This window comes from Pristis pectinata, chromosome 2, assembly GCF_009764475.1.
Source record: "Pristis pectinata isolate sPriPec2 chromosome 2, sPriPec2.1.pri, whole genome shotgun sequence".
In the NCBI taxonomy this organism is placed as follows: domain Eukaryota; kingdom Metazoa; phylum Chordata; class Chondrichthyes; order Rhinopristiformes; family Pristidae; genus Pristis; species Pristis pectinata.
In genome coordinates, this window is record NC_067406.1 from 139,475,191 (window position 1) to 139,496,406 (window position 21,216).

General features: G+C 44.6%; 1 protein-coding gene across 1 annotated transcript in view; it reads left to right on the top strand.

The window, feature by feature from the left end:
• The first annotated feature begins 6,138 nt into the window (after positions 1-6,138).
• The window catches only part of bmpr1ba (bone morphogenetic protein receptor, type IBa), a 506,418-nt gene continuing 491,340 nt past the window's right edge, over positions 6,139-21,216 (top strand). The window contains exon 1 of the mRNA XM_052035149.1: positions 6,139-6,308. The gene's annotated coding sequence lies outside the window, so the exon portion shown is untranslated. The remainder of the gene's footprint in view (positions 6,309-21,216) is intronic.

Sequence of the window (21,216 nt, forward strand, 5' to 3'; positions counted from 1 at the left end):
AAATTAATCCTCGTCCATATTGCCCTTGAGAAGTTAGTAGTGGGTAAGCTTCTTCAAGCACTACAGACCTCCTGGTGAGGATCCTCCCACACTGCTGTTGGCCAGGGGCTCAGCACTGATGAAAGAAAACTGATTTATTTTCAAGATAGGATGCTGGCTGGTAGTCCCATACAACACCTTGCTCTAGTGAGCAGAGAATCTATCAAAGAATTCTTGGTAGGTTGATTTTCTGATGAGGTCCAGTAGTGATACAACATGGGGTTAAAGTGTGTTAACTTGAACTGAAATAGATAGTCAGCAAATCCTGCCACTGTATAAACTATCAGCTGTCAAAATACCAAGGAATCACTACAATCCAGGTGACTGGTGGAATCTGGAGGGAGTTGATGGGAATGTGGGAACATACAGAATGGGATAAGGTAGGATTAGTGTGCTCAATGGTCAGTACAAACTCAGTGGGCCGAAGGGCCTGTTTTTGTGCCATATCATGATTACAATAATTGTGCAATCATATATAATGGAAAAAGGCCCTTCAACCCATTGATTAAATACTGGCCGTCAAGCACGTATTCACACCAATCCTACACTTAATCCCACTTTATCCTCCACACATTCCCGTCAACCACCCTGCTTCCACCACTCACCTACACCAGGGGACAATTTACAATAAGCAATTATTTTGCCTTTGGGATGTGGGAGGAAACCCTTGCGATCACAGAGAACATGTAAAGTCCACCCAGGCAGCAGCACGAGGTCAGGATCGAACTCGCATCACTGTAGATGTGAGGCATCCGTTCTACTGACTGTGCCAATGTTTCACCCATTCAAACTTAACGCCCACGACCAGCTTTAGATTGTAAAGAGATGAAGACCAGTGTGTTGCTTACCTCTCCAGGATGATTCTCGGTCCTTCTGAAGTTCAGTCACTGATATAACATTGGAAGTGTGGCAGCCAATTTGTGCACAGCAACAAACGATCTGCTGGAGGAACTCAGCGAGTCGAGCAGCATCCGTGGGGAGGAAGGAGGGAAGGAAGGAATTGTTGAAACCCTGCATCAGGACTGAGGGGGGAGATTTGTGAGAGGGACCCAGGGTGGTTGGTGGACTGAGGAGGGGCACAGCAAGCTCCCACACAGAGGGACCTACACCAGTTTCCTGTGAGACTGCAGGTGGGATGGGTGAGGGAGGAGTTTTCTAACACACGATGTGCATCACCTAGAGTGCGGAAGAATTCCCAGACCTTCTGCACCAATGCGTTGAAGTCCTCAAAGAATTGTATCCTTCCTCAGCAGCAACACTGGAAGCTGGGTTCTCCAAGGTGAATTGTTCTTCCATTTGAGGCCCATGGTCATTTCTTATAATGGTACATGCACTGTAACATTGCATCAGCAATGCTGCCTCATAAGCTAGAAACCAACTGACATTACTGCTGCACTCTCAATGGCCTCCGCGTATGACAGTATAACGCACACAGGAACACGATACAATCTTCCATTGGTGACTGCCTTTGAGTGGAAGGCTTTTGGAGAGGGCACCCCCATGAGCTCACAGCTGCCACCAGTGCTTTGCACCCTCAGGAGTGGAATGGGGAGAGGTGGGGTGTGGTGAAAGCGAAGAGACTGGTAAATTAGTTGGCAGCAGGTTTCTATCGATGTACGGTGGAGAGCATTCTGACTGGTTGCATCACTGCCTGGTACAGAGGGTCCAGTGCACTGCATCGCAAGAGGCTGCAGAGGGTTGTAGACTCAGCCAGCTCGATCACGGGCACAACCCTCCCCTCCATCGAGGACATCTTCAAGAGGCAGTGAGGCATCTATCATTAAGAACCCTCACCATCCAGGACATGCCCTCTTCTCATTACTACCATCGGGATGGAGTTACAGGAATTACACTCAACGATTCAGGAACAGCTTCTTCCCCTCCGCCATCAGATTTCTGAATGGTCCATGAACACTACCTCATTCCTTTGGTTTTGCACTAGTTATTTATTTTGTAATTTACAGTAATTTTTATGTCTTTGCACTGTACCACTGACACAAAACAACAAATTTCATGTCATATAAGTCAGTGATAATAAATCTGATTCTGATTCTGGAGTTTAGAATCGCAAAGGTGTTTCACAACAATAATTAAAATCATTGATGGGGAGAAGCCTTTGAGAAACTTCAATTAGTTGTGATACCCTTCAGACCAAACTGCCAGCTGATTCATGAAACAAGCTGCTGGAGGAACTCAGCAGGTCAAGCAGCATCTATGGAGGGAAATGGACAATAACAATTTAGTTTGAGACCCTTCATTTGGACTCAGCTGGGTCCAGATGAAGGGTCTCGACCAGAAATATCAACTGCTCATTTCCCCTCCACAGATGACCCACAGAGGTCCTCCAGCAACTTGTTTTGTGCTGCAGACTGCAGCATCTGCAGTCCCTGTGTCTCCTGCTAGCCGCTTCATAATGGTCCAGGCAATTATAGTGTTCAGAAATGAAACTCTGATCTATAAGCACTGCGGTGCCAACAATGAGAGCAATTGGTACATCACTGAAGGTGCAATCAATAACCCATACAAGGCAGCAACTCCACAGCTCTGACCGACCTTGCTGTCTCCCTCCATCTTCTCAGTCGAGGAGAAGGATCGGGGATGACTTGCTTCTGTCCCAGTTCTGTGGGTCCTGAGGTGGCTGATGTGGGACCCATAGACTCTGCAAGGGGTGAGGTGGGAGGTGCCTGACGGGATGGGCAAGTTGGGTGACAGGATGCCTGACAAGTTGCCTGACATGATGGGTAGTTAGGGAAGTGGGGCACTCCTTCTGCCATTTTTAGAGTCATAAAGTCATGGAAACTGGCCCTTCAGCCCACTGAGTCTGCATTAACGATCCACCACTATCCACACTCATCCCACATTATTCCCATTTTTTTCTGCCTACATCTCCAATGACTCCCCAAGATTCCACACCTATGTACTCAGAGCAATTTACAGTGTCATAGAGTCGTACCGCAGGGAAACAGGCCCTTCAGCCCAACTGGTCCATGCCGACCAAGATTTCCATCTGAGCTGGTCCCATTTGCCCACGTTTGGCCCATATCCCTCTAAACCATGTACCTGTCCAAGTACATTTTAAATGTTGCTAATGTACCTGCCTCAACCACTTCCTCTGGCAGCTCGTTCCATTTACTGACCACTGTCTGGGTGAAAAAGTTGCCCCTCATGTTCCTATTAAATCTCTCCCTTTTTACCTTAAACCTATGACTCCCCAACCTTGGGAAAAAGACTGCACGTTCACCTTATCTTTGCCTCTCACAATTTTATATACCTTTATAAGATCAGCCCTCATTCTCCTACACTCCAATGAAAAAAGTCCCAACCTACTCAACCTCCCTCCATAACTCAGTCCCTTGAGCTCTGGCGACATCCCCAAAAATCTCCTCTGCACTCTTTCCAGCTTAATGGCATCTTTCCTACTGCAGGCTGACCAAAACTGAACACAATGGTCCAAATGGGGCCTCACCAATGTCTTGTACAACAGTGGCCAATTTAACCTACCAACCAACCCATCTTTGGGATGTGGAAGGAAACCGGAGTACTCAGAGGAAACCCATAAGATCACCGGGAAACTCCACACGGACAGCACTGGAGGTCAGGATTGAACTCGGGTCACTGGAGCTGTGAGGTAGCAGCTCTTCTAACTGCACCACCGCACTGCTCTATCTGTGTCACTCTGCTGGGCTTCTGTCAATGAACAGACGATGTTCCTGGATGTTCTTTCTGCATTAAGAGGTCCCAATGACCAGAGATACCTTGATCTTTCAAATATTTATCTATCTCCACCTTAAATATATGCCTCCACCACTATCGAGGGCACTTCCAACAAGTTCTTGAACCAACCTGAAAAGCCTCAATTCAACCACAGCCTATAGTTCCCTTAACTTGCACTAACGTCGTTACGTTGGTGAGGAGGTTATACTTTTTCCAAGGAAGTTTTGAGAACACCCTTCAACCACTTCCCTTGTGCTCCTGTGAATCTCTTACCACAATGAAGCTTGGACTGGCGTGGCTATCTGGCGAATCTGGTGTTGGGCATGTAAACAAGTGGCCACTCATTGGAGTTGGCTGATCATTGGAACCTCTGTGCCAAGGGATGGTGGCATGGGAGAGGATGCTGATGTTGGATTGCCTTGGTGGATCTGAGGGATTTGCAGAGAAAGCTATCTGCCAGTGTGAAAAATAATGACAACTTCAAGGTCAAGAGTTGCAAAATAAGGGGCTGGTCATTTAAAGCTGAGGTTTGTAGAAATGTCTTCACTGTGAGGGAAGTGAATCTGTCAAATTCAAGTTATTAAAGAAACAAAGGACTGCAAATGCTAGAATCTAGATGAAAAACACGATGATGCTGGAGGAACTCAGCAGGCCAGGCAGCATCCGTGGAGAAAAGCACGCGGTCAACGTTTCAGGTCAGGACCCTTCTTCAGGACTGAAGATAGGAAAAGGGGAAGCCCAATATATGGGAGGGAGCAGCAGCAGCACAGGACATTACAAACATAAATTACATAAACTTAAATTAACATAAATTATACATAAGCTACATGACAAAATAAACAGAACGACATTAGTGAAAGTTGAAGGAAATATAGTCTGAGGTGATCAGGGTTTTTCATGTCGGTTCAAGAACTTGATGGAAGTGCCCTTGAGGCTGGTAGAGGCCGGATCATTACATATAGTTAAGGTAGAGATGGATAAATGTTTGAAAGCTTGAGGAGTTGATGGCTGTGGGGAACTGGTACAGAGCAGGAGTTGAGGCCAGCACAGATCAGCCATGATCATATTGAATGGTGGGGCAGGCTTGAGGGGCCGTGGCCTACTCCTGCTCCTATTTTCTTGTGATCTTCTGAAAAAAGATGCCCACAACAAAATTTTGCAAAGGCAGTTGTGGTTCAAATAATCATATCACACCACACAGGATCTGGAAATAATAAAGTGTGTTGACTCATACTCTTGTTGAGTGTGAAGATGGATCATGATGTGGTGGAGTTCATCTAGTTTTGACTTCCTGGCCGAAGATGCCAGTCCTCTATCACTCATTATCACCAGTCAGGAAGCCTCACACTCCAATGGTATCTGTAAACTCTCAGGTTCCCCACAAGTGATCCTCCCTACGTACTGCAAGATCTGGCAGCCCTTGTGCAAGAGCTGTCAAAGTCCTTTTGAGTATCTAAGAGAGATGGTTAGATTCAATCTCTGAGGAAATGATAGCAAGAAACAAACTGCTGGAGGAACTCAGTAGGTCAGGCAGCATCCGTGGAGGCAAAGGGATGGTCAACATTTTGGGTTGAGACCCTGCATCAGGACTGAGAGTGTGGAGGGGAGATGGCAGGTATAAAAAGATGAGAAGGAGGGGCAAGGCAGGGGTTGACAGGTGGAACCAGATGAGGAAGGAGATGATGGGCAGGTGGAGCCAGGTGGGGGAAGGGAACTAACTGAGTGACCGAGGGAACCAGGAGAGAGGAACGTGGGGAGTGTGAGTTACCTGAAGTTGGAAAATTCAATGTTCATACCATTGGGTTGTAGACTACCCAGGTGGAATATGAGGTGCCGTTCTTCTAGTTTGTGTGACGCCTTGCAGATCTTGCAGAGAGAGCAACTTTTCATCCCTGAGGGACTTTGGTGACCAGATGGGTTATTATAACAACCTGGCATTTTTATGGTCAACATTACTGATGCTGGCTTTTAAATTCCAGGTTTATTTAATTAGCTTATTGTACGTTCCACATCTGCCGCTCAGCAATAACTGGCAAAATAAAAGAACATGTTGGAAACACTCCACAGGTCAGGCAGCATTTGTGGAAACAGAAAGTTAACGTTTCAGGTCTGGGACCCTTCATCAGAACAACCATCATGGTATTGTATCTCTGGAATTTGTAGTCATTCCAATGTCATTTGGATTGCAGACTGCGGAGACCAATTGGTGAAGGGAGCTTGAGTTGCCTTGTGTCAATATGGCATGGTTGCCGGAGATTGCCGAGGTGAAGAGATTCGAGCGAGGTGCGTTGCCGGAGAATGCCGAAGTGGTTGGGCGCCTCGCAGTGCCGGAGATTACCGAAGTTGCGCCTGCCGCTCAGCGCCCGAAGCCTGGAGCTGGGAGCCGAGTCTCGCCTGTCAGTCACAGGAGGAAGCTCAGAAGGAACAACGGCGGGGGGGAGCTTTCAACTCATCAGTGCAACAAACCACCCGCGTTCCGGTGCGAAGCGGAGCAAAAACGAGAAGCGTTCAACACCGTCAGAAAATAATTGCAGAAGTGTGAAGACTGGCTTGCGGTAAGAATATGGGGAGCAATGTGGAGTTTGCAACGTGAAAGTACCTGAAACATGTCAAAAAGTAAAGGAGGTGCTGACATTCTGCCGTGTTGCTAAATAGCATTAATTGAATATTGCAAAGGTTCCAATTTTATTTTTAAAGCACTACCAAAAAATTAACAGCAGTTAGATTGCAGTGATTATTATTTTGCATTCAGAATCTGTACATATATTTCAAACATAATCCATTATAGACGCTGGTTTTATTTCTGTTGAATTAAAGTTTCAGACTATTCGTAAGACTTTGCAGCCTGAGATGATAAAAGCAATGTTTTAAGGATTTTTTTTGGTGAAAGATACTGTGTAAATACAAAATGGGAATGTGTCTTTTTTTTGCTGGAATCGCCAATAGGAAGTATTTCAAATTCCATGGTAAGGTAAAGAGAATGTACTATATAACTCCATTCACTCACGAGGGCGATGTTCAGCTCTTGTTGGCTGAATTGTTGTGGTTTTCTTGTGAGAAGCTGACTTTCACTGTTCTTGATTGTACATTGGAGAGACTTGATTGTACGTGCAATCGACATTTTCTGCAAGCTTTTTACTGAATTGAAACATTGGTCAGAACGAGACAGTAATGCTCAATTTGCCTCAGTTGGAAAATTGTCTCAGGTATTTAATTTGTCCTGGAACATGTTCTTTCGTGAACTTTTCGATGTGTTAATCATGCAAAGTGGTTTACTCAATAATTATACTCAATAATTATAGAAAGTGAATCCCTTTTAACCACAGACCTCAGGAACTCTGCACAAGTGGTTATTTTTTTATTAATCAGAATCAGGATTATTATCACTGACATCTGTCGTGAAATTTGTTGTTTTGCAGCAGTACAGTACAAGACAAAAATTACTGTAAGTTACAAAGATAAATAAATAGTGCAAAAGAGGAGTAACAAGATAGGGTTCATGGACCATTCAGAAATCCAATGGCATAGGGGAAGAAGGTGTTCCTGAATCGTTGGGTGTGGGTCTTCAGGCTCCTGTACCTCCTCCCCAGTGGTAGTAATACAAAGAGGGCATGTTCCAGATGGTGAGGGTCCTTAATAATAGATGCCGCCTTCTTGAGGCAGCGGCTCTTGAAGATGCCCTCAATGGTGGGGAGGGTTGTGCCCATGATGGAGCTGGCTGAGTCTGCAACCCTCTCCTCAAACTCCAAATGAATTAGGGCCAAATATTCAACCTGTATGTACTAAGGAATTGTCCTAGCCATGCATTATGAAACGTATAAAACAAAGTATAAAACGTTTTTACTTTCATGATGGAATGAGTTGCATGGATACTGGCTGTCATTTCCTCCGTGTGAGCAGATCTGTAACCTTAGCTAATGGAGTGAATGATAATCGACATTCTAATTCAAATAATTCGTACGTGTCGACTCAGGCTATCCTTTTTTCAGGGTAGAAATATCAAATACTAGAGGATGTGCGTTTAAGGTGAGAGGGAGAAAGTTTAAAGGGGATCTGCGGGATACACAGAGAGCAGTGGGTGCCTGGAATGGGCTGCTGGGGCTGTGGTAGAAGCAGATACGATAGTGGTGTTTAAGAGGCTATTAGACAGATGCACGGATATTCAGGGAATGGAGGGATATGGATCATTTACGAGCAGAAGAGATTTAGTTTAATTCGAGATCGTGTTTGGCACAGATATTGTGGGCTGAAGGGCCTGTTCCTGTACTATGTTCTATAACAGCCAGATCACAACAATTCTTTGCTGAATCCTAACTTTGCCTGTCAGTTAATAATATCAGCTTTGATCTGTCTCCTCTAATGCAGGCAATAATAGCTTGTGAGGTGAAGTTAGTCTGTGATAAATATGGAAAGGCTAAAGCCTTGTTAGTGATGGGAAAACAGCAGCTGATAAGTTTGCACATTTATATTAATACTTTAAATGTTTGAAAAAGGTTGTGATTCCTTGTACTGCATCCTTTAAAAATGCAGGAGTTGGGAGTGGTTAAAGAAATAAGAGCTGTGAATGACCCATTGTTCGGCGTCTGGATAACTAGCATTTCAGGAATAATTTATTGCTGTAGGTCATTTTGAATGTGCTAATTTAAAAAAAACACAAAGAATAATATATGGCCTGGTCAATTCCTTAGTACATACAAGTTGAATATTCATTAATTAATTTAAAAAAACAACTTGTGTGGAGTTCCTGAGGACTGTGGTTAAAAGGGATTCATTTTCCATAATCATTGAGACTAGTCATGTCGTTTAATCTCACTCAACCTGGCAATACAGATGGTGAGGCACAATGATGACTGCAGATGCTGGAAATCTGGAGCTGCAGGAACCCAGCAGGTCAGGCAGCATCTATGGAGGGAAATGGACAATTGACATTACAGGTTGAGACCCTTCGTCACGACTGGGCCTTCATCAGACCCTTCATTGAGCCTTGAAGAAGGGGCTTGACCCGAAATGTCGACTGCCCATTTCCCTCCACAGATGCTGCCTGACCCGCGGAGTTCCTCCAGCACTTTGTGTGTTGCTCCAGATAGTGTCAGTTGTTTTCTTGTTGTAAATCTACAGTCAACCCTTTCTGTCCTCTTAGATTGACCTAGAAGGTCCCAATGCCACTACTTCAAAGAAGATGGGATGATCTCTCCATGTGCAGTGGGATCTTTTATGTTGCCTTGGTTAGTGCCTTGTCTCAAAGGCAGCATCTTCAACAGGCTACACTCCCTTGCACTGCACTGACACAGTGATGCATGTAATAAAAGTGTGTGAATACACTGATAAACATATTATTTCTGCATGGATGTTCCTCGGAGAGATTGTTAATTGCCAGTGAATAATACCTTGGAAAGGATTTGTCTTTACATAATGAAATGTTTTTGAATGCATGAGCATTCTGCTAGTCTACATACTCTGTGATTTCCTTGTGCAATTCTCTTAGCCAACATTGACTTATCCCTCGCAGTCTGTGTTGACTAACCCTATTAGTCACATCTTTCATACATTGACTAATCACATTCCAGATTGTGGTCTTTGGTACTTTACTTACACCGATGTGGGTCTAACTGGTCTGTAACTTTTTTTTTTCCTTTTTTCAAATGGATCTGACGGTGTTCCCAATAAATCCTGCACATGAAATCAGCAATAAAACCTGAGCAGTTTCTCTCTGTGGGGAAACTTAAAATGACCATAAATTTCTAAAGCAAATAAATAAGTCCTAAGTGTGTTCAGGAGGTAAATTAGGGAAATTAACATGGAAGACAAACTTTACGTATTTTACTTCCTTAGAATTGTGGTAAGCTTTTTGGATTGTTTAAATTTTCTGAAAAATTGTTTGCAAATGTTTTAACTCCAGAAATGGCATTTCTATTGAATGGATTTTATTTTTCATTCGCACTGTCTGTTTGTAAATGCTGATTATTTAACATTGCACAGGTTTAATTGCTTTGTACAATATTTTGTTAGTTGATTTTGCAGTGAGTTGCATAGCTTCAGTGTGCCTTCTTTTCAGCTGAAGTCCAATGTCTCCTTGCACAGGATCCCTGACTTGCGTATCTCCTGTATGGTGGCAGTACTTTTCCCTGTAGGTACTACTTGCTGCAAATCTCATGGTTTGCCTTGTTCCTTTAATGTGGCAGTGCTCATTACTTTGTAGCCACGTTGTAGCTCTTAACCACATACTTCTGTCAGTAGTTTTAAGTACTCTTGTTTTGCAATAAGGAAAAGGGATAAATATTTAACTCAATGGTTATTGTGTTTCCCTGAGGCTATTGATGAAAGGAATACTGACTGTTACCTGGAGAGAGGTAAATGAAGTATGATGAATGGCTCCTGCTTGGAGTTAACAGGTATTGAGTGGTCAGCAATTGAATGATGGCTGATCAGTAACAAATTGCAAATCTGAATACAGCTGCTCAAATCTAAAAGTAATTTCCTGTCATTATTTTTTCTAATGAGAAATATGACTTTTAATCTTGGTACGGGGAGAAGGGAAAGTGGATGGAAAACAAAACTATACTTGCCCAAGGAGCTAGTAAATTGTTTTAATATTGTCACACATACCAAGGTACAGTGAAAAAACTTTGTTTTTGCATACAGATCATTTCGTCACATCAGTGCATTGAGGTAGTACAAGGGAAAACAATAACAGAATGCAGAATAAAAGCGTTAGTTGCAGAGGAAGTGCAGTGCAGGCTGACAATAAGGTGCAAGGTCATAACGAGTAGATTGTGAGGTCAAGAGTCCATCTCTATCTTACTAGCGGGACTGTTCAATAGTCTTATAACAGTAGGATAGACGCTGTCCTTGAGCCTGGTGGTACGTGCTTTCAGGCTTTGTATATTTCTGCTCGATGGGAGAAATAGTGGTGGACGAACTTTGTGCAAGTTAGGTGACTGGCATGCTCAGATTTGTGCAGATCAGGTACAGACAGGGACCGGCTTGGCACATTGAGGAAGAATAGGGCGTCACAGTGGTGAAGCAGGTCGTATTACTTACCTCACAGTGCCAGAGGACCGCTTCAATCCTGACCTCTGACGCTGTCTGTACGGAAGTCTGCACATTCTCCCTGAGGACCGCAGATGTGTTCTCCGGGTGCTCCGGTTTCCCCCACATCTCAAAGCCATGCAGATCGGGAGGTTAATTGGCCACTGTAAATTGCCCCCCAGTGTGTAGGTGAGGGATAGAACCTGGAGCGAGTTGATTGGGATTTGGTGATTATATGGATGTGTTGATGGTTGCACAGACTTGGGGGCTGAAGGTCTGTTTTCAGTGATGTATGATTCTATGACATAAGAGTCATAGAGCTGTTCAGCACAGAAATAGGTCCTTCGGCCCACCACGTTCATGCCGACCTTTTAGCCCATCTACACTAATCTCATTTGCCCGCATTAGGTCTGTATTTTTCTGTGCCTTACCTATTTAAGTGCCTGTCTAAGTGCCCATTAAACACAGTAATTGTATCTGATCCCCCACCTCTTCTGGAGATTCCAGATACAATCACTTTCTGTGTAAAACAGAACTTACCCCTCAGATCCCCATTAAAACTCCTGTCTGTCGGTATTGGTTTTGGTTTATTGTTGTCAAATGTACCGAGATGCAGTTAAACAATTTATTTGTGTGCTATCCAAACAGAATCAGTGCCATACAAGCAAGTAACAAACAGAATGCAATGTTACATTTTCAGAGAAGTGCAGTGCTGGGTAGACAGTGTAAGGGCTCAACGACAAGGTAGATTGGGAGATCAAGGGTTCATCTTTAATGTATGAGAAGTCAGTTCAAAATGTCGATAACAGCGGGATAGAAGCTGTCCTCGAGCCTGGTGTACGTGCTCTCAAGCTTCGTATCTTCTGCCCGATGGGAGTGGGGAGAAGAGAGAATGTCCGGGGTGGGTGGGGTCTCTGATATGTTGGCTGCTTCACTGAGGCAGCGGGAAGTGGTCCGACATAGTGAGGGGATGGGAGGCTGGTTTGTGTGATGGACTGGGCTGCGTTCTCTTATCTAGGATGTGAGTGACCAAATAGTAAATCTACACCATAACATTGCAACGTGCCAACAAGAAGCCAAGAGTGGCCATTTTGATGTGCTTGAAGAACTTTCACTTATTTAGCACCTTTCACCAACTCTGGACACCCAATAGGTTTTTACGACCAAAAAAGTACTTGTAAGTGAGATCACTCTTGTAGGAAATGTGACGGCCCACTTTGTGTGAATAGGACCAGATTATCTGTTATAGTCACGCTGAGTCTAGTACAAGAGGGCACGACTTCATGGATTGAAGGGCGCCATTCAGAACAGAGATGCGGAGAAATTTCTTTAGCCAGAGGGTGGTAAATCTGTAGAATGTGTTGCCACGGGCGACTCTGGAGGCAATGTTATTGGGTGTATTTTAAGGCAGACATTGATAGGTATCTGAGCCAGCCAGGGCATCAAAGGTCTATGGTGAGAAGGCGTGGGGAGTGGGGCTAAATGGCCGAGAATGGATCAGCTCATGATAGAATGTTGGAGCAGACTCGATGGGGTGAATGGCCGACTTATGTTCCTTGGTCTTATGGTCTATATGATCGTGTGAATGAATGTTGAACCAGGGCACCCAGGATAACTGCCCTGCCCTAGCCCTGACCATTTGGGAGCAGCCCAGGGAGGATGTACTGTGAAAAATGAGAAAGAAACACGACTGCCTTTGTGGCCACAGCAATCGAACTTGGAGTGTGAGTTCTCAACCCTGGACAGCCTTCAGAGGCCAGGTCATTGGAAGGATTTAAAGACTAGATAAAATCTTTGAAAGTTTGGGGAATTGAAGGCTATGGGGATATGGCACAGAGAGGGAGTTGAGGCCTGGGGTAGATCAGCCACGATCATACTGAATGGCAGGGCAAGTTTGAGGGGTCGAACAGCCTACTCGTCAAAGTCGAGTTTATTGTCATCTGCACAAGTACATGTATGCACAGGTACAATGAAAAACTTACTCAAAGGCACTTTAAAGCCGATGGAAAACTTAAAGGCACAGTAGTGTAGCGGTTAGCATAATGCTATTATAGCGCCAGCAACCTGGGTTCAATTCCGGCCGCTGTCTGTATGGAGTTTGTATGTTCTCCCCGTGTCCGCATGAGTTTCCTCTGGATGCTCCGGTTTCCTCCCACGTTCCAAAGACGTACGGGTTAGGAAGTTGTGGGCATGCTATGTTGGCGCCAGAAGCGTGGCGACACTTGCGGGCTGCCCCCAGAACACTCTACGCAAAGATCCGTTTCACTGTGTGTTTCGATGTACATGTGACTGATAAAGATATCATATCTTATACTTGCAGCAGCATCACAGGCACATAGCATCAGACATACAACATTCACAAGAAAAACATCAATTAAACACAAATGAAACGAAGTAATGATGCAGCTTTACAAAACTCTGGTTAGACCAACTCTGGTGTCCAATTCTGGCCGCCTCATTATAGGAAGGATGTGGAGGTGTTGGAAAGGGTGCAGAGGAGATTTACCAGGATGCTGCCTGGATTAGAGAGTATGGATTATGAGGAGAGACTAAGGGAGCTAGGGCTTTACTCATTGGAGAGAAGGAGGATGAGAGGAGACATGATAGAGATATACAAAGTGTTAGAGGAATAGATAGAGTGGACAGCCAGCACCTCTTTCCCAGGGCACCAGTGCTCAATACAAGAGGGCATGGCTTTAAGGTAATGGGTGGGAAGTTCAAGGGAAATGTCAGAGGGAGGTTTTTCACCCACAGAGTGGTTGGTGCATGGAATGCACTGGCTGGGGCGGTGGTGGAGGCTGATACGTTGGTCAAGTTCAAGAGATTGTTAGATAAGCATATGGAGGAATTTAAGATAGAGGGATATGTGGGAGGAAGGGGTTAGATTGTCTTAGGTGTGGTTAGAAGGTCGGCACAACGTGGTGGGCCGAAGGCCCTGTATTGTGCTGTATGTTTCTATGGTTCTGTAAACAAAATTATACAAGAAACAACACAATTAGAACAACAACAAAGTCCATTGTAGTGCAAAGTGGTCCTAGTGTTGCTATACTGAGGTAGTGATTAGGGTTGTGCAGGTTGATTCAAGAACCGAATGGTTGAAGGGAAGTAACCGTTCCTGAACCTGGTGGTGTGGGACTCAGGCTTCTCTACCTCCTGCCCGATGATAGCTGTGAGAAGATGGCATGGCCCGGATGGTGGGGAGCTTTAATGATAGATGTTACCTTCTTGAGGCAGCACCCCCTGTAGATACTATCGATGGTGGGCAGGGATGTGCCTGTGATGTCCTGCTCCTATTTTCCTGTGGATCATCTCGTGAACTTTCATGATAAGTTACCACCGCATCTTCCCACATACCCTTTCCTGTAGCCACTGACTTGTTGCCCTACTTTTGACACAGAACTCTAATCTGCTACTCAAGTAATCACTCATAAGCAGAAACAGCAGCACCTTATTGATTTAACAGTCCCTTAAGAATTCTCTGATAGACAATGCAGCAGGATTGTGACTCTGGGACTAATTGAATGTGCCATACTGGCTAATGTGCTGCATCAGTCAGATGTCAATGTGTTGGAGGTTCCTTGTAGTGAGTGTGATTCATCAATAATCAATCACACTCTATTTTGAAATCATTTACTTTGATGGAAAAGAAAGGAATTTGTACAATGCCTTTCATGAACCTTTTGGTAGAGCATTTTTGGTTTAGTCAATGACATGATTGGGAAATATAGAAGGCCCCACTTGTACACAGCAAGCCCCCACAAACAGCTGTGTGAAAATGACCAGATGATCTGTTTTAGATACGTTGATTGAAGGATAAATGTTGGCCAGGACAATGGGGATTATTCCTCTGCTCTTTTATTCACAAATTCTCAGTTTAACACATCATCTGAGAGTTGGAGAGGGATTGGGATTTGGCGAATGTAAAATTGCTGTGCTGTAAAATCCTTCACAATACATGTTTGTCCACTTGTAGTAAGTGACTTCAATTTTACTCTCGGGGGTTGCTGTTTATACACAAAGAACTGAGAAGAGCTAACTAATGCAGATTTAAGATGTTGAATTGTTGCAGTCACAGTAAGTGGTCACACAGGACATTGAGACAACCTATGACACTACGCTGGAGTCAGACTTAATGACAGGTGAATGAATGGAACATCTCCAGCAGATCCAAAATGTTGATGAACCTTGTCCATCACCCCCATCCCACACCCATCACCCCCGTCCCACCCACCCACACCCATCATCCCCTGTCCCACCCCCCTCACCCGTCACCCCCCCTCACCCATCACTCCCAGACTCACTGACCATCACCACCTCCCCTTGTACTCACTTATCTATATTGGCTCTTGGATTGTCAACTCCTCAGTTTTAAATTCCTCCTCTCATCAAAACCCTCATCCCTCCTCACTTCTGTCTCCTCCAAACCTGCAACCCTCAACACCATCTACAGCCCTCTAATTGTCCACTCCCTACACATTCTCTGAGGGCCTATGCTTGGAGTACCTCCTCTAATTCCCCCTCTCACTCTCTCCCTCTTTCCTCCTTTAAGATGTTCCTCTTTGTTTATCTGTCTTGTTATCTCTTGTGTGACTCAGACTAATATTTGTTTGATCACACTCCATTGAAGAGCCTTGTGACTTTAATAAATGGTACTACATAAATATCCATTGGTAGAGGCACAACACTGGACAGTGTGGCTGAATGTTGAGAATGTTGAACTTGATTTCCCTTAAAAGTGTTCAGTGTGGTAACCAGATTCTTTAACAGTACTGCCTGTCTCCATGACCTGCTGGTTGGTGTTGCAGCTGGCTTTGTTGTTTTATTCGTGGGATGCAGACATTGTTGGCAATGCCTACATTCATTATACATCTCCAATTCCCTGTGAACCCAGAAGTCAACCACACTGGTAGGTCTAGAGTCACATACTGTACAGACCAGACCTGGTATGGAAAACATCTTTCTTTCCCTGAAGGAGATTAGTAAATCAGATGTTATTTTACAACAATCTAGCAGGTTTCATGGTTACCATTAGTAGACTAGCTATTTTTTTTATTCATTCCAGATTTATTTAATTACTTATTTGAATTCCCCAGCTGCTGTCGTGGGATTTGAACTCGTGTCTTTCGATCAATGGTCCAGTACTCTGACTGCTAGTCCAGTAATTTAACTGCTATACTTTCATACCCCATTCAGTTATCTTAAGTCACGACCTTGTCCGGAGGAGCAGCAAGCTCCGTCAGAAGTGGGCTCGATAATATTCTCTTTTGTCCTGTTGTGTTCCCTTTCTTGCTGTCTCAATCTCTTTCCGTCTCAGATATGTTTCTCCACAGTCCGAAGGAGTTGGCTTTAACTATTGGCAGGGGAGGAGGTGGCAACAGGAGGAGAGAATTGATGTGGGGAGAGTGAGAAACAGGTGACAGAGAAGGGAACGAGTGAAAGACAGAAGAGGAAAACGAGATAAAGTCGGAGAAAAACAAGTGGAGACGGAGGTTGACTTTATTTCAGATTTATTAATACAGATTCTTTAGCCAGTGGGAATGAGGAGCTGGGAGTTTTCTGTAGTGTTCCAAAACCACCGGATCAGATAATTTCCTTCAAATTTGTCAAGAATTTCAATTGGCCGGAACGAGGCTTAATTGAAGGCATATGAGGAGACCTCCAAAAACGCCATCAGCATTATTACAGTGGCTCTGTCTGTGTGTTGACATAGACTTTGAAGGGATTGGTATCTTTACAGTGCTGCATGCTGTAGGTATTACTGACAACATGAAGCTTAAAGTCATGCACTTTATACAAACCAAAGCTAACAAACCGCGCACTGGCATGAATTGCTTATGAGTTCATGACTTAATTTTGTTAACCAAATCTAATAAATTTTGCATCTCTCTTTTATATAAAAAAAATCATGTACAAAGTATTACAGATTACACATGACCTGTTTGATGGAGTATCTGTGCTCCCAATGAGCTTCTGACAGTTCCAATAACATATCTTTCTGCTGCTTTTCCTTGTTTGTAGATAAGTGCAGTACAGAAACAGGCCCTTCAGCCCATCGACAATTAACCACCCACTTACACTCATCCTACGTTAATCCCAATTTTTTATTCTTCCCTACATTTCCATTAACTCCCCCCAGATTCTACCACTCAGCTATGCATGAGGGGCTGTAAATTGTCAATTAACTGACCAACCCACATATCTTTGGGATGTGGGAGGAAGCCAGAGCGCCTGGAGGAAACCCACGCAGTCACATGGAGAATATGCAAACTTCGCATGAGGTCAGGATTGGACCTGGGTCTCTGGAGCTGTGTGGCAGTGGTGAGCTGTGCTACTGTGTCCTTCAGTCCATTAGAGTTTTCCACAAAGGATCCCACCTGGAATTTCTCCTACATTCTTTACTGGATTTGTCAGTGACAATTCTACTGGCGCAGGTCTCATCCTCGTCCTCCCTGTAACTGCCCATTCATATCCTTTCATAACTAGATGGTTCGGTTTCTCTTTCCTAGAGCTTCAGGCTGTGTGGTCTTCCCTGATACATCCAACCTCTTCACATGAACATAGACCTTCAAGAGATGAGGGTTTGTCCACTGACCACTTACCTGAGCTTTAATAATGTCAATCATTCCTCTAGAATTGAAGATGCTAAATGCTGGTGGTACCAACATGACGAGGATCAATATAGCGGTTAGCATAACGCTTTACAGTGCCAGCGACCTGGGTTCAATTCCGGCCGCTGTCTGTAAGGAGCTTGTACGTTCTCCCCGTGTCTGAGTGGGTTTCCACCGGGTGCTCCGGTTTCCTCCCACGTTCCAAAGACATACGGGTTAGGAAGTTATCGGCATACTATGTTGGTGCCAGAAGCGTGGCGACACTTGCGGGCAGCCCCCAGAACACACCACGCCTAAAAAAAGATGCATTTCACTATGTGTTTCGATGTACACGTGACTAATAAAGAAATCTTATAATTGATAATCCTATATTAAACCAACAAAGAATGTGAAATCAATTCAGAGTCATCGAGTCATACCAGCATAAGTGGGCAAGGAACTGAATATAGCTAATTAGTACAGACTTAAGATGTTGAATGATTGTACTCACAGTAAATGACTACACATGCTCTTGAGACAATGTATGGCAATATGCTAGAGTCAGCCTTAATAATGGGTGAATGATTGGAAAATATCAACAGTTCTTTCAGCCAATTAGCCAATTCCCAGGGTCAAAATGTCTAGTACCAGAGAGCGTGCTTTAAGGTGAAGCGGGGGGGGTAAATTCAAAGGAGGTGTGCGGGGCAAGTTTTTTTACACAGAGAATGGTGGGTGCCTGGATTGTACTGCTAGGGGTGGTGGTGGAGGCAGATACGATAGAGGCGTTTAAGAGGCTCTTAGAGAGGCAGAGAACAGAGGCATATGGACATTGTGTGGGCAGAAGGGATTAGTTTAATTTGGTATCATTAGCTGAATTAGTATCATTAGCTGAATTAGTTCGGCACAACAGCATGGGCCGAAGGGCCTGTTCTGCTGCTGTACTGTTCTGTGTTCAGTTGCTTTAAATCAATGCTCTCTGGTTACTATTCTCTCTCTGCTCATTGAGTCATACAGCAAGGCAACAGGCCCTTCAGCCCACCATGTCCATGCCAACCATCAAGTACCCATCAATATGAATGCTATTTACCCATACTTTGTCCTTAACCTTTATGTCTTGGTGATTCAGATACTTTTCTAGATGCTTTTTTAAAAAATTTTATTTACAGCATGGTAACAGGCCCTTCCGGCCCAACGAGTCCGCGCCGCCCATTTTAAACCCAAATTAACCTACCCGTACGTCTTTGCAATGTGGGAGGAAACCGGAGCACCCAGAGGAAACCCACGCAGACACGGGGAGAACGTACAAACTCCTTATAGACAGCGACGGGAATCGAACCCTGATCGCTGGTGCTGTAATAGCGTTACGCTAACCGCTACGCTACCGTGCCGCCCCATGCTTCTTACATGCGGTGAGAGTCTCTGCCTCCACCACCCCCTCAGGCAGTGCGTTCCAGTAATCCAGACACCCTCTGGGTGAAAGAACTCTTTCTCAGATCTCCTCTAAATCTCTTTCCCCTTTCCCTGAATCTATGTGCTCCAGCTTTAGACACTTCAGAACCTTGATGACATAGTTTACTTAATGTTGAGATTTCGAGCACATCTCATCACCGTCACGAAGATGGCCTGTTGCGTGCCCCCGTAACATTGCCTGATGTTGCCTCGATTCATCCCACCTGCTGCTTGGACCATCCATGCTGTGTTACCTGTGGACTTGACTGTTCCAATGCAATCCTGGCTGGTGTCCCTCATTCCACTCTCCCTACACTTGCCATCCAAGTTTTACTGCCTGTTGAACCCTGGAGGAACTCAGCAAGTCAAGCAGCGTCTGTGGAGCATCATCGTGTTTTTCATTAATACAGATGTCCTGTTCATCCATCAGTCCTTACTAACTTCTCCTGCTGGCTGTTATTTTCCAATCCCCCTGCAACCTTGTCATCTGCTCCAGTCCGAGAACTCCCTGACTTCTCTGCGCTTCTCCAATCCTGGCCACTTGATCACTTTGTCTTTGATGGCTGTTCCTTTAACTGACCAACCCCAGAATCTGGAGTTCCCATCATCACTCTCCCTCCTCTGAGATCCTATTTTTGTAGCTTGATATAAACTTTGGTGCTGGATTAGATTTTCCAGATGGTTGGATATTAAGATAAGATTGGTATTGGTGTTGGTTTATTATTGTCACTTGTACCAAGGTACAGTGAAAAACTTGTCTTGCATACTGTTCGTACAGGTCAATTTTATTAGTCACATGTACATCGAAACAAACAGTAAAGTACATCTTTTGCGTAGAGTGTTCTGGGGGCAGCCCGCAAGTGTCGCCACGCTTCCGGCGCCAACGTAGCATGCCCACAACTTCCTAACCCGTACGTCTTTGGAACGTGGGAGGAAACCAGAGCACCCGGAGGAAACCCACGCAGACACAGGGAGAATGTACAAACTCCTTACAGACAGTGGCCGGAATTGAACCCAGGTTGCTGGTGAGGGAATAGTGTTACGCTAACCGCTACACTACCGTGCCTGCCTCCCATTAGTACCTCAACACACTTTTAATTCACTCTTTTTCAGATGTTACACAGTGGTGTAATAAACATTCCGGTGAACCCAGGGTGAGTTTAAGCGTCGGGAAGGCTGTCCTGGTCAAGTTTAAAGGGTATGTGGAAAACAGGGCCCTTGTATGCATAAAGGAAGCATGGGGAACAAGGCCCTGGTGTTTTAAAGGGAATGTGGGCACCAGGTTTCTGGTGAGTTTAAAGGGGTTTTTGGAAAATAGGGCGCTGGTGAATTTAAAGGGAGCACGGGATACGGAACGCAGTGAGCCAGATGCTGAATCATTGGGATTTCCAAACAATCGGAGTTTTACTGTACCACTAGAGGTACCTTTGCTGCATCAAAGGTGCTATGTAAGTGGAATGCGTTGCATTAATTCCTTTTAAAATTCTGGTTTGAAGACCTGCAGGTGTGATAAGGTACCCACTCCAACATAGTTCTTACTGTGTGTGGAAAAGGTACAGAAATTCGTGGCAAAGTTAATGTTCATCACTTACATCATGAAACAAACTGCAAACCAGTCCTGAAGATCAAATAGTGCAGGAGCAGGCGATTGGTCCGTGATCTGCCTCATCCGTTGCCCTTCCACAACCAACTAATCCTGTTTGGATAACCTCTGATTCTGCTGAAATGCATCTAAATCTCCTATTGTTAGCTTATCACAGAGTCAGTCACGCATGGCGAAAGGCAAGACTCTCTAATGGGTCAGGAGAGGTTTATTAATTGAGTGTCCTTTGCTAACCTGCCAAACTGTTGATGGAGTCGTAGAGTTATACAGCACGGAAACAGGCCCTTCAGCCCAACTGGTCCATGCCGACCAAGATACCCATCTTAGCCAGTCCCATTTGCCTGCATTTGGCCCACATCCCTCTAGACCTTCCCTATCCATGTACCTGTCCAAGTGCCTTTTGAAAGTTGTTATTGCCCGTGCTTCAACCACTTCCTCTGGCAGCTCGTTCCACATTCTGACCATCCTTTGGGTGGAAAATGTTGCCCCTCAGGTCCCTATTAAATCTCTCCCCTCTCACCTTAAACCTATAGTTCTTGATTCCCAACCCTGGGAAAAAGATTGCGTGCGTTCACCCTATCAATGCCCTTCATGATTTTAGCCACCTGTCATTCTGCTATGCTCCAGTGAATAAAGTCCTAGCTTGCTCAACCTCTCTACATAACTCAGTCTCTCAAGTCCTGGCAACATCTTCATAAATCTTTTCTGCACTCTTTGCAGCTTAATGGCATCTTTCCTATAGTAGGGTGACCAAAGCTGAACAAAGTACTCCAAATGCAACCTCACCAATGGCTT